Source organism: Spodoptera frugiperda, chromosome 23 (genome assembly GCF_023101765.2).
Source record: "Spodoptera frugiperda isolate SF20-4 chromosome 23, AGI-APGP_CSIRO_Sfru_2.0, whole genome shotgun sequence".
NCBI classification, from domain to species: Eukaryota; Metazoa; Arthropoda; class Insecta; order Lepidoptera; family Noctuidae; genus Spodoptera; species Spodoptera frugiperda.
The window spans coordinates 6,702,242-6,716,484 of record NC_064234.1 but is presented as its reverse complement, the minus strand read 5'-3'; positions in this window follow the sequence as shown (position 1 = coordinate 6,716,484).

Here is a 14,243-nt window from a genome sequence, read left to right as displayed (position 1 = left end):
TTTAATTAGTTTCATATTTCATATCTTACTAGTTGTAAATTAATTTCATTATGTACGTAATGAAAATAATGTATAACTATCTATAGTATGTAATATATACTAATGTGTTGTTTAAGTTAAATCTGACTGTCCCTATTGAAATATTAATTTAAAATCTATAATAAGTTTCTAATATTCAATATTAACACTAGATGAGAAAACGATTTCATTTTATAATCCCGGTATGTATAATAATGATACAATTTAAATAGTGCGAATTATAGTTTATTTTTCCTTCACGGTAAAATTCGATAATTATATTTTAAAGAGGGTAAGTGGTACAGTTTGTTGTGAGTTTGAGTTTAAATTATTATTAAAATTACTCATCTAACAAAAAAAAAGGAAAACATGTAAAATTATGAGTTCATTTTATTTATTTATAAATGATAATATGAACAACAACAATTTGTTATTTAGGTTATGACATTAAATTAGAGCGACCAACAACTTAGTCACAGTATTTTACGTATACGTAATTATTGCAAACTTAATTCAAAGCGTCAGCGACCGCAATTACATACGGATTTGGATAAGAAAAAATTCCCAAAACAACAAACAAACAAGTATTATAAAACTCATACTAATTTATCACTGGCTATGTGCCTATATACTCGTCGTCTACTGATAGCGTTACCCGCCAAAATCAATCAGACCGTAGCCACAGACTAAAGAAAAACTTTATATCATTCGTTCAGTCGAATTTACAAGCAGAGCTATATATTGTTTTATTGATTAAATTAAAAATATTTCTATAATAAAATCTTTACTGATTATTTATTTATTTTATTTAGAGTTCTAAACATATTCTATATGACATTTCGAGCACAAAATGCCACTTCAAAGAAAAAAATCTACTAAAAGCCATTCACCCCAACAAATGACAAGACCATAGACTATCGAAAATTAAGTTTTCTTTTTGGTAAACAGGAAAATCCAAAATTATTTTTACAAATGTATAGTAATAGATAAGATATTTTAATTAAGAAAACATGTTTTTGTGTTTATAAAGTTAATCAGTCATTCACAACATACGTGCATCTTATCAAGTATGTATTGGACAGGCTTTCGAATGTTTACGTACTGTAAATATTATGATAACAGTTGTAAACAAGCACTAAAAAAGTCAATAGATATCTTTCAGTATTTTCCATTGTCATACAATGTGAAACACAGTTACGTTATGTTTATGTTTTGCTTTTGAAATACAAAAAAATAGTGTAATCTTTTGATTTTAGAAAATCAAGATTTCCAACTGTAAAACAACACTATTATAATTAGGTACAATACTTTCAATGTGATTCTGAATCATCTTAATATTTACAAAAATCTTCTAAATATAAACAATTTCTTGTGAAATCAAAGTAACGTACGAGATAGGAATACACTATTACCTAATTTGCAATGATTTTAGAAATCTATAACCGTAAGTTAAGACAGCGAGATATAAAATTAACCACTTCATAACGTATTTTAAATAGTTGTCCGCAAATAAGTCGCCGATTAAAATTAGAATTAGATCGTGTTTGGCAGTGCGGTGCAGCGTCGTTTTATATAATTAGCGATGCACAAATGAAGTGGCTTCGAAGGAATTGGGTCGATGCGAGTGGCGGGCGGGTGCGGGCGGCGCGGAGGGCGTCGGAATTCGCGTAACGTTACGTCAGCGGACGTCGGCCTCGCGGCGGTCGGTGACCTGCGGCTATCTCAAGCACGGCCGCTAGTCGCACGCGCATAATTACGCACAGCCACACACACACTCCATACACATGTGCTGCATCACTAAACTACTAAATGCAATCCACTACTCGCTCACTAAACATCTGCGTCACAAACAAGTCAAATGCAACATTGTTATAGAAATTAGCCTACCAGCAAACATTCTTTGAATTGAATCTAACTCGTAGAAAAGTACTTCTTTCAGGTGTCACGACTACAAAAGGTGTTCCGAAATAAGTAAAATAATAAATGACGAGATTGGTCCAGTTGTCATTCTTTTGAAAAAAATAGGCTTTCGTTTCATATTTTCATGTCAAGAGCCGTGCCGTGTAGCGTACTCGAGGTTGTCGACCTGGTTCTACACTGTTCTTTTGTATCTCTTAAAGGTTGAAATGAAGGTACGTGCCTACTGTGTTCAAAACGGGAAATAATACGGTTCATTTCATTCATCACTTTATGTTCCTCCACATAGCGTAGGCGTAATGATGAAACTTTAGATCTTGCTAGCTATTGCACGTTTATTATTAATATGGTTCATTGATAAGCAATTGCATGTCAGGCAAATATGTAGTATATTGTATAAACAAGTCGTTAGTTTGCATGTGTTCTCTACATTCAATATATTTTCCCGCGCCTAAAACTTTTTATTTCATTTCTTGAAAATCTATTCGAGTTCTACAAAGATTAATGAATTTTTAAACCGATCCAAAGATGTCAGAGCCACAGAGCTCGGCTTAGCCTTGATGCTTCTAAATAGGAGGTCAAAGAACTTTCTGAGAAACAAAATAATTCATATTATTTATACTTAGCAACAGTGAATGGTTGGAAAATAGTAAACAATTTGTAAGCTGTGCTGATTGATTCAGTCGTCGAAAGCATTTTGCTAAACTTTAGACCTATGTTTGATTCTAGAATACTGGCTGTATATAGTCACAACCAAAAAATACAGTAACAAAAAAGGATATGAATTAGCCTTCCTCAAACTAAACGTCACTAACTCATTTAACTGAAATCACTTTGCAAATTTCTTTGCAGACAAAGACGTATATTTTATCTATTTATAGATACGTTACGACCAACTCAGATATCCAGTCGACACAACATTTTGGGGTCAACTACCTAGTGGGCAATAGAAAAACGTGGAGCGTTATCAACCTGCTTATCTCCCCTTACTAACTGTTCGATGTTCGTGCGAATGATTTTTGCATACCTTGTAGATATAATCACATCCGTGGTTAGTTCTCAGGAAAAGTTAAAAAATAAACCTATTCTAAATCTAGGTGAAGTTTGACCTCAATTGAGACAAGAAACGGCTTGTCGACTTTATCGGTCGATCCCGAACCACCGTTGTGTAGGTAGATACCTAATAGAACTTTCTAGTATTCCGAAAATAAATTCTCTACCAATTAAAACATTAATCAAAGTGTCAAATCGCTTTATAAAGTACAAGGTGAAGAACAACATAAAGTAAAAAAGAATGAAACTAAATTTTCGTACCTAAAAACATTGCGAGGTATTTGTTGAAAATGTATCTACGTGAAATCAATTACCGGTCATGGACCACATATTTTATGTAGGTACGCTGGTACATAAAATATATACATTTATTGTTAAATTGGGTGGCCATGTTTTATGATTTCACAATCAGGTAAGTAGGCAAGTGAATAACCTTCACGATTTGATCAATATTGTTCAGTATTTTATCTCATTGTGAATGGTCGGATCAGGTCGGATTATAAATCATAATGTCATCATAATATTAGCCCCTAGTCTTAAGAAATGCACGCTTTTGTAGTGGCCAGTATCCACAATACTGCTAAACAATGTAAAACTGCTGAATACCAAAAAGCATCAGTCATTAAGTATGGTTTTTGAAAATAAAGAACAGTAACTTTCTCGCGCAGTGACAGTGGCAGTGGCGGACGGTCGCGCGGCGCCCAGCGCAGCGTCAGACTTGCCGACTTTCTACCGCTGTACCAGCACTCTTACTCGCACAACTAACTTGCTAACGCCCGAATACTGAAATGCTACTCAATTTTAAGTTATACCTAAATATCGTGCTATCTCTGTCATTTTATAAAGAATTGATAGAGACAGAACTAGTTTTGAGAGCGTCTTAAAATTGAGTAGCGTTTGAGTATTCGGACATAAATAAATAAAATAAAACAAAGTAAAAATGTTACAACTGATCTCACTACTCACTAATGCTATTCAAACTATGTTTAGGTGTAAAGATTGTAATGTCAACAAGTGTCGTTGGAATGTAAACATGTTACCTAGTATGTACTTGTTTACCTATTATCTTATACTATAACACTTTTATTCAGTGTGTTATTGTTATAGTGTGTATAATAATTGTAAAAGAAGAAAATTTATTGAATAATAACATAGAAATCACCATACATGTAATCCAAGAAAGTAGGTAAGCAAGTAAATAGTGCTTCCTATTTAAAATACTAGTATTTACATCAGATGTTAGAAAAGTTCAACTATTATAACTAATACATGTCTTGAAATGTGATTTTCATTCATTTCAACCTTATTTTTCAATCAGCAGCCACCAAACATGTTAAGACAACTACTATTCGCAGAATCTTACGTTCAATAACCAATATTTAATTACATATGAATCAAAAACATCTAACTGGGAAAGTAAGTAATAAAATCTTGTAATCATAAATCTTTAACTGTGAAAGTTGTTTAATAGTAAATACCCACAACAAACTGAGTTGTTATGCGATTCGCAAACCATTTGCATAATAAAGATGCGAATCACCGTATTGGACTCTTAATCGAATGTTACAATAAATAGAATAGCTTCCGGATATAAGCAAACTAACAAACAACTGTAACTAATAGATTAGATAGAAAAAAGTGCGAGAAAGCGTGCGGGGTGAGGGTCCGGGGAAGTAGGACACTTTCATTTTCGTTCATTTCTTTTCGGATGCAACGCGGCGAACATTTGCCGTGCTGCTTAGCACGTATCCATTACCTCCTTTCCTTACACACTTATTAGTAGAGCTTGATGCCGATCTTGTATTAATTTACGTAAAATATAAACCAAGTTAATTACTAATACTTAAATACTAAAACATTTTTTTATAAAAATGAGTCCAATCCAGTAAAAGTCGGCTTTATTGCGGTCAATATTTGGCCTGTATAAACGTTTACTTGATATACAAAGGCGAATAAATAGTATCAACAGGTAGGTACATTATTGGAGAACTCTAAATATAGGTGGGCCCTTTTACGCAAACACCGATAAGTTTTATAAACAGGCTTAGTCACATACATTACGTTTATTTTTAATACGTGTTTAAATTGTAAAATTCTTTATGAAGTTCTATGTAAGTAACCATTTATGTTTAAATGAGGACATTCTTTATATAAGAAAAGTGTCACTATTTTACTATATTTAAATGTGAACCGGATTTTAGTCATAAGATCAGCGTACAAACTGACAAAGACGGAACCGCGCGGGCGCAGCTGTCGAAAGTAAGAACTTTCTAGGCCACTATCTAACGTCACGCTAATCACGCATTTTTATAAAAGAATCGTTTTCTAATAATGTACAAATTCGAAACTACCTGTCAGTAAAAGCATAGATAATTTTAATTAGTACTAAAATGTCGGCTCGGAACGCTATATTGCTGGATTAAACTACTTTCATGCTGTTGTGAGCTAGGTAAACACCTACCTCACTTACAATACAGTACCTACACTGAAGTTTGACCCACTTGCCTAAAACCCTATTTAATGTATCTGAAGTAATCTGGCCCCTTAGTAAGTCTCTATGTATCCAATCCAACTCATACAAAGTCATTAAGTTACGAATCAATAGTAACAAAATCTTTTTTTAACAAGAAATAGGTACTTTCACTGTTATGTGTCCTCTCTGTAAACAATAAGGCTTAACATACCAAACATACTTTATGATTATTTAAGTACTGAAGTGAGTTTTGATACTCGTCATAAAATATGCTACGTACGTACAAAAGCCAAAAAAAAAATTAAAAGTATTTTGCAAATATAAATTTCAAATCACTTTCACGGTACCTAGTTCCAAATTATAAAATAACTAACAAAATTGTTATGACATGATAAGTGAAACAATACCTAACAACGTGAGCATCGTCGGTTTACTCTCCATTCTAATGAGTTCCAGTAACCTAATTTAGTGTAAAACCGATATAGCTTTCTACGGCCGAATCGCAACAGGTCAAACTACACTGCGATAGTAGAGTGGAAAAGGTGAAATTTAGCAGAGCGAGAAATCGACGGGATGTGATGTTTATTGTAACGAGCCCACGATCGGGCGTGCGCGCAAGAGAAACTGAAAGTAATGGCGCTGCATTCAACCCACTTTCACTGGTGCGCGGGCGCAAGCGCAGGCGACGCCACCTCGTGCCCTATGCCGCGCTGCACACACTCGTGCTACGAAATTTGATACGCACATGACGAACACATTTACACTTTGTATAAGAAAGTACTTTCACGATTACGAAATGTTTACACCTTGAGGCTTGACATTGACGATCCGGAGATGATGGATTGTGTATGCTAAGTAGGTTTTACTTTATACAGCATCACTCTATGATTTATTGCTCACATCGAATGAACATGAATATTGTTTTATGAGTCCTCGAAGCTCTTCTTCATCAATGATGTCAAGTATGTTGCTTATTTGTACGTATAAACGTCATCAGAAACATTCAAATATTGATAAATTAATTGTGTTCTAAAAACACATTACTAACCCATAAAACATCATTCCTTTTTGGACACTTTAAGATTTAAACCTGTTACAATCAAAACAAGCTCAAAGCCTTAAAGCCTAAAAAGATTATAATGTTTTATTTTTAGTCGCGATACTTTTGTCTAATATTTTTAACTAGAGCAATATAATCTTTAATTAATATTGTGCTTTATTATTTTTTAGAGAGAGACCTCCATGGTAACATGATGACGAGAGAAAGCCTAGTAGGTATGCATATCTTGGTTATTTTTAAATGTAGGATTTGCATAAGTATTATAAACTTTTATAACCAATTTCACAATTTCTAATTAAGTTTATATTAGTTCTTACTTCTAAATGGCTAATAATTAAATTGTCAAAATATGTCTCTCTCTTAATTAGACAATTAACAATATCTGTTACTAAACTTGGCTACATATAGGTTAAATGCGATTGTCGGCAACAATTTAAAATTATTAGATTTAAAGCTTCATCTCATTTTTATAACGAAGAAAATCGATATTAAACTGAAAATGTTTAACGAAAAACACGAGAAAAAATGCGTTTACAAAAATGTACCTGTCTTCTCTATTGCAATAAAATCATAAGTTCAAATTGAAGGGGTCAATGTCCAACAGCAAACACATACGAACTGAAACGCTAAAGCTTTTCAAATAAACACCCGCTTTTTCTAGCAAGAATGAATGAAATTCAGCGCTTCGTAAAAACGGGTAAGGAGACAAAATCATTCTCGCTTATCCCTTCAAGAAATAATTGGCGTGATGATGTTAACCTGTAGCATAACTACTGGCTTAACAAAGTGATGAAAGCAAAGTAAAATGCAATGTTTACCATCTTCACTCTTCCAGTGGGTGTGGTAAGAGTCCACTAAGGAACCGTACATGTAAGGGAGATTCGTTTGCAGACTTTTTCCAAACGTGAACCTTCAAAGTCAAAGCATTTATGTCAATTAATCCTAAATTAGGCACGTTTGAAACGTCAAATTGAATTGTCCGTCAGTCTGTCTGTCAGTGAAGCTAGGCGCTTAAAAGTGCGATATCCAACACATGGAAATTATAACAAACCCTACTAGAGGAGTCCCAATTCCAGTCCCACGCTTCAATAGCGGCTGTGACTGGACCGTGGATGATAACAACTAGTGCAATACATCAAGCAGGTACAAGTAAAGTCGTTGCAGTGAAATCAGTAAGTAGGTTAACTTAGAGATAAGTTTCAGGTAGACTTTCAGTTTTCGAGTAGGTAACTTATTTGCTACCACACCTTTCACCGGTGTTTACAATTTTCTTTAACCAAAATAGAAATCTGATGTTGTAGAACATCGAATGCAACTTGATATCACTCCCTTGGAAGTATTATCACGGTATTATAAAGAATTTGTTCTCGTTTGAATATAAACTGCATTTATCTCTAAGTAAAAAACATTTTCATTACATGTTACTTTATTTTTATTTATAATTAAAATCAATTTAATAAGAGATTTCTATTCTATAAAGAATAAAATATTATTTTCGTCACACAAAAAATTAAATTAATTGGTTTACTTACTTACATATAACCATTTATAGCATTCAAAAGTAATCATATTTGTCGTCGAGATCCGAACAAACAAAATATTTTTTTATATTTAAAATTGAGACCACCATTAGGTCACCAAAGCAAAAAGACAGGAAACAGGAACCGATGACACAAAGAAAAAGTTATGGTTCACTAATTTCGCAAGTAAATAAAAAACAATAGATATTCTTTTATTCAATTAAGTTGTACTTAGTATAAAGATGCCATTGTTTAAAAAAAATCAAGTATACTCAAACCATGTAGGTATTGTCTAAAATTGTAGCAAAAACTGAAATGTACCGTATCTAAGTAGAAATTAGTATTTGCTTTCTAGTTAGTACACTACACATATCTTTTGGTTAGTGTGTATTTGAGAACATTGACTTTTAACCTCGAGTGTGTAGTCACTGCAGTTTTTTGAACTTTATAAAACCAACATAACATTTGTAGACAACAAGAAAATACCGACATCTACCTAAAACGGTTTAAATATGTATTCGAAAACTAAAAAAGAAATGTAGGTAACTGTAGCTGGCTTATTTACCTGATTTCGCTGAAAAAGTTCAACGACCCATATTTATTTACAAACAAAACAAAAACTGATTTCTTTATTGGACAGATAAGTGGAGTGACCTTACACGATGCACTTTTTACTTATAAATAAAATAATATTTTTAAATACTCAATACAAACTAATTCATATCAAAGTAACCCCGCGTTTCCGACGTTAACTCATCAAGCTTATGTTAAACTAACTACTAGCTAACCGTTTTATCAGGAATGAAATCAGTATTGTGATATTTATTTAAATACAAAAACCATTAAATATCATTAATTGCAACAGTAGTTAGATAAGTAGTTTTAATAGTGTATGGGCGAGTAGTGGAATGGGCGCGATGAGCGGGCTCGCTGGTGGCGCTAGTGGCGCCAGCGGGTAGCGGCGCGCGGCGCGGTGTCAGCCGGTGTCGCTGAACCGCGCGCGAGTCAAGGGCCTCGGTCGACGACCGCACGCGGCCTGCGGCCCCTTTTCCTCCACCACAATACACATACTAAATTGGCAGGCCGCTTTACAATTCATTAAATTTGACTCTAAGTAACATCTGGTTAACTGTATTCTTATTATATTCTAGTATTATTATTCATAGCTGTGAACTTAATAGTAACAACAAGGAATCTTCGGTTTGCTTTATTTTTTTTATCTACTAACAAACTAAGCTATTCATATCACAATGCACTAGACGCAACTATATTATATTTGCCAAAAAGTAAAGGCTAACAGCCGAAATAAATGGCAAACAAATACATTTAGGCGTTTAAAAATGTTTAACCGTTTTTTAAGATTTGAAAAATTACAAAGCTAGTTGGTTGAAAGCTCGTTACTCATCTAAGATGATTGCATAACAGCACGATGATCCTCGGTTGGTATGCGCTTAGAACGCAGTGCGTGTGTTTACTAACACGCGCGTACGAGCATGAATTGTAAGTTTTCATTGAGTGTCGGAGTTGCAATAGCTTGGTAATCGGTCAAATACGTGGCGTGCAATGCGTGCGGGTGGCGGCCGGCCAGGGCTGGTCGTCGAACCCGCGCGACCATAATGCTCGCTAACTGACTCAACAACCTGTATTGCTACAAATTAATAACGAACTAAATACGTGCAATTTTTTAATCAAGGCCTGCGATCGATTTCTTGATAACTGTTAATGGGAAGGTGAAGATGGTATCGATAAGGATATGGATATAAACAATCAAAACGTATAATTAGATCCCAATTATGGATATCCGTTCAATTCTGCTCTACTTTTCGCACATTTTCGGGAATGTCGATCATTAATTTGTCAGTGCTGGATATCGAAAACATTGAAAGGATATTTTTGTACGATCTACAATCACATATTTATATTTTCGTAGTATGTCAGTACCGTTGTACATACATCATACTCGTAAATATCAAGCCACAAAAGTAATAAGCTAATAGTCATCTATTTCAATTACGATGAAATGACAATATTGTAAATTGGCATTATTGCGAAAGCAGTACGTATACCTCCAACTATGTACGTACATATGAAAGCTTCAGTAAAAGCTAGTTTTGATTGTGTAATATTTTATAATCGTAACAGAATTAACAAATGGTTTATTTTACCGTTTTCTATTACTTGGTTAACAGATTGTGGACGATTCTTCTAGAACAGTTACTGTTGCACGCAATCAGCTTTATAACAATTATGACATAATTGTTTTTATTTTTAATTTGAATATTAAATAATTAACTATTGTTACAAGTTTCAATTATTCATTTATTAATTTTGCACCTGGGATTAACCTTGAAAAAACTACGATAGACAAAATGATATTTATCTATCTATAACAAAACTTTGTTGTCTACAACAAAAGCAAATAGGGACTCGTATACTTACATATAATAAATAAGGATCAGAGTAAGAATTAGTTTAACAAATAAACACAAACAAAACAAGTAAGTGATGAAAGTGCTGGGACTTCGTGACACGTCTGCAGTTCGTCACGAGCTTTATCGTCGCCCGGTACCCGTAAAATGTCCGAATGGTATTTGCAACCAGAATGGCACCTTATGGACCTATTTAAGTAGCCATTTCGGCTAACGACCGTCTGGCGAGAGGTTAATCGCGGTTCACCTGTGGGTAACTGTTGACGTTGGGCCTCTGTGGCTTTGTTCGCCGGGCTTTGGTAAGTGTTTCCGCGGTGTTGACCGTGAACGTGGTCGATCACCCGCTCATCGCGCACTAAACTTACGGACTTTATAGGGCGGGGGCGGCCACCTGTCTCCAAGATTTGTGTAATATCCTCTCAAACAGACAATCCATCCGCAGCTCGATGCGTCTCCACACCAAAATAAAGGTAGCATGACACACTTATCGAATCATCGGGAGCTTTACTTCTGCTTTACCTTCGTGTTTCAACCTTCATACAGTTTTTAATCGAAGTTAAGATTGGGTTGGAGGTTTGAACTGTTCTTTTATTTTTAATGTCCACAATACAATACTGTATAGACAAGAATGTAGTTATATGCTATGCTTTGTCCAAGTCAAGTAACTCGACATTTTTGTATTACCCATAAAGGAAGCCCACGCGGTAATTTCGGATACGTGAGGTGGAATCAAAAAGTTCAAAAGACGGTTTTAGTTTCTGAAGTTTTTTTTTTATAAAACGACGCTTTTCTTGTTCTAAGTTTTATATAAATAAATATAAAACAATTTGTATATCAAATTTAAAAACTAAATAATATATTTTTTTTGATACTCCTTCATTTAAATTAGTAAGAATATATTAGAAACTAAATCGTATTACTATAGTATTTATCCCAAAATGCCATCTAACCACATTCGCAACTAAACTGCGCAGCTTCATAAACTAGCGAATTGAGGGACATGACCGCCATCTGGCGGTCGATAGACTCAAACACAACACTAACGTTAGGCATTCTAGATTTTGCAATGTTTGAGTTATATATTTAACGGTAGTACCGCGTTTCAATTTTCACATAGTTATGTTCTGTATATTCTGTAGGTTTCCAGAAAAAAATGGATGATCAGAAATTAATTACTTAAAAAGTAGAATTAATGGTAACATAATAATAATTTATAATGCGTCCGCAAGGCAGCTTGTGGCGAGCTGTTGGGCAGTGGCGACCCCACGGACCTGACTCCCGGGAGAGGCCCTACTTTTTAACTCCGGTTGGTACTCGTGACTATCCGGAGTGGCCTCTCCTACCTCACTCTTGCCTTAATCGGCTGGTTTGAGTGGAGATTCGCAAGAGTGGAGTTGCCTTCAGCTCCACTTGGGGGAAGGACGTATCTCAGTAAGATGCTGGTAGGGGTCTTGACCGTACTTCCGGGATTGCTCTGATAGCCGTGGGATGCCCCCCCTTCCTCAAGCAGCTCAACGGATGTTGCTTCCCTTGTCGCTACATGCTAGCGGCCGTTTCAGGGGCCCACTATTGAGTTTGCGAGTCACCCCCTGCCTGTTTATCCGTATTTTTCAATATTGGTCAGGGGCAGGGGCCATAGTCCCCATAGTTAACCGGTTAACTATTCCACAGCCACCCACACCCATATCCCTATAATTTCCTTTTACCATATCTCACAATAGTCCTGCATCAACCGGGGATTGTCCTTTGGTGTACTTCCATAGTGCATACAGGGATAATCGCCGGCTGATGTTCCCTTACATTTAGATTAAAATTGTTCAACGGGCCTCTGCGTGTTGGCTTCGGCTCCTCGTACGCCTTCCAAAGGTCCGGGACCCTGTGGTCCCGTGATTATGTAAAGAACAAACATTTATATGCTGCTCCATCATTCAGGTGTCGACTCTACACCTTTAGAAAACTTTACATATCATATAAATTCTTTCCCTACACCATATTTAAAAAAATAAAACAGTGCTGAACTTTTCCTTTATATCCACATTTCTAGTTTTTTTTTATGATTTTACCTAAATATGTACCAACAACCAGTACCATTATATTATAATAGGTACTTGAAATATATTTCGTAACCTAATACTATTTATAGACACTATTCATAGGTACATCTACAACCATTTTAATAAATATTTTATTTTCTAAATTGCTAGAACTTTCCTGAAGATCGAGATGACGTCAGACGGCCCTACATCGACTGTCTGACTGACACACGATATTGACTAAAATAAAGGACGAAAATAGCGCACAGTCCTTCAGGCTCGGATTTATTTTATCAAATTGAAACTGTTTGACGGCCTTTTTATAAATAAGTTATAAAACAAACATTCGCATTTGGAAGTATGTAAGTAATAAATATTAGAAAAGAATAATTTTATTTCGGAAATTATTCGAAATTAAAAATGACAATGTTAATGTATCTTCATATAAGTTTATCATCTTACTTGAAGTTCGACTGGTTTACGTTTACTCAACAGCCGGACAACCGATTGGTGAGTAACGTATGACAAATTCCTGGTACGGTTACGGTTCTCACACGTAACAACTGGTCTAGAAGTGTTCTGTACCATAATTATGAAATTTATACTTATAAAAGCCAATAAGGGAGATTCGTGCTTATTTTTAGGCTACATTTTCAATTAAAATTATAAATAAATATGTTGATAATTTTTTCTTATTGTGCTATCATTTTCTACTTCCATTACCTTGGTGATCGAATTTCCGATTCATGAGACCTATACAATATCACACCGTCTAAAAGTAATAATATCTCATGTACAGCCAAAAGTTTCTGATCCTGTCAGCCGTAAATTTGTAATCTACAATTTGCGCACTTAAATTGTGGTGAAATACTACAGCCTTAACTCGTAGCGCGTAGCAGCGTTAGTTTGTTTATTATTCTCGAAGGCGTGCAAACCCAGGACTCTGTTGAGTTTTTTAACTCTTTCTGTGCGGCTAACTCACCAAAAGAGTCCACGGCTTGCACGTCTGCGGAATTAATAGCGGGAAAACGCTACAACGCATTACGAACTACGCGCTACGTAGTACGGACTACGCGGTACGAACTCCAAGCTACAGACTACGCGCTACGAGCTACGCTTGTAATGTTTCGCCGCAATTTAATTATAGAACTATTTAAGGCTTATAGGTTTAGAGTTGAGCATGTATGGTTTTTGACAGTGAGCTATACATATAGTCACATATTAATGAAAATATTTTTTTTCTGGTTTTTCTTTCTTTACTTCTTTGACCTTTTGCCTGTGTTGTCATACTGTTATACGAGTATTAATTAGAACGGGTTGTTAGGTTATACGATTATTATTCAACTAGCGGTGTCTGTTGCATCTTAATACTTAAAGTCAATATTTATAAAGGTGAACATCTTGCAAACTAGTCACTCTAGTGCACACAAGGGAACGTGGATGACGTGACATCAATGAGAGCATTATTCATTTTTAGCATTTGACATTTATAAAATTTTATTCATCTGTTAAACTCTAATCTCAATTTAGCAAGATCCAAAAATACAACGAAGCTCTTCGAGCAAGAGTCGTCTCGTGGTGCCCTGTTGTAGGTTAAAGCGCATGCACGCTTCTCATGCATGAGGTTGTAGTTTGAAACCTGCCAAATACGAAAGTGCCTTTTTTCAAGTTCCTACTTTCTTAATTTATTTAGATACCACTGACACACAGTGAAGGAAAACATCTTGAGGAAATCTAAAC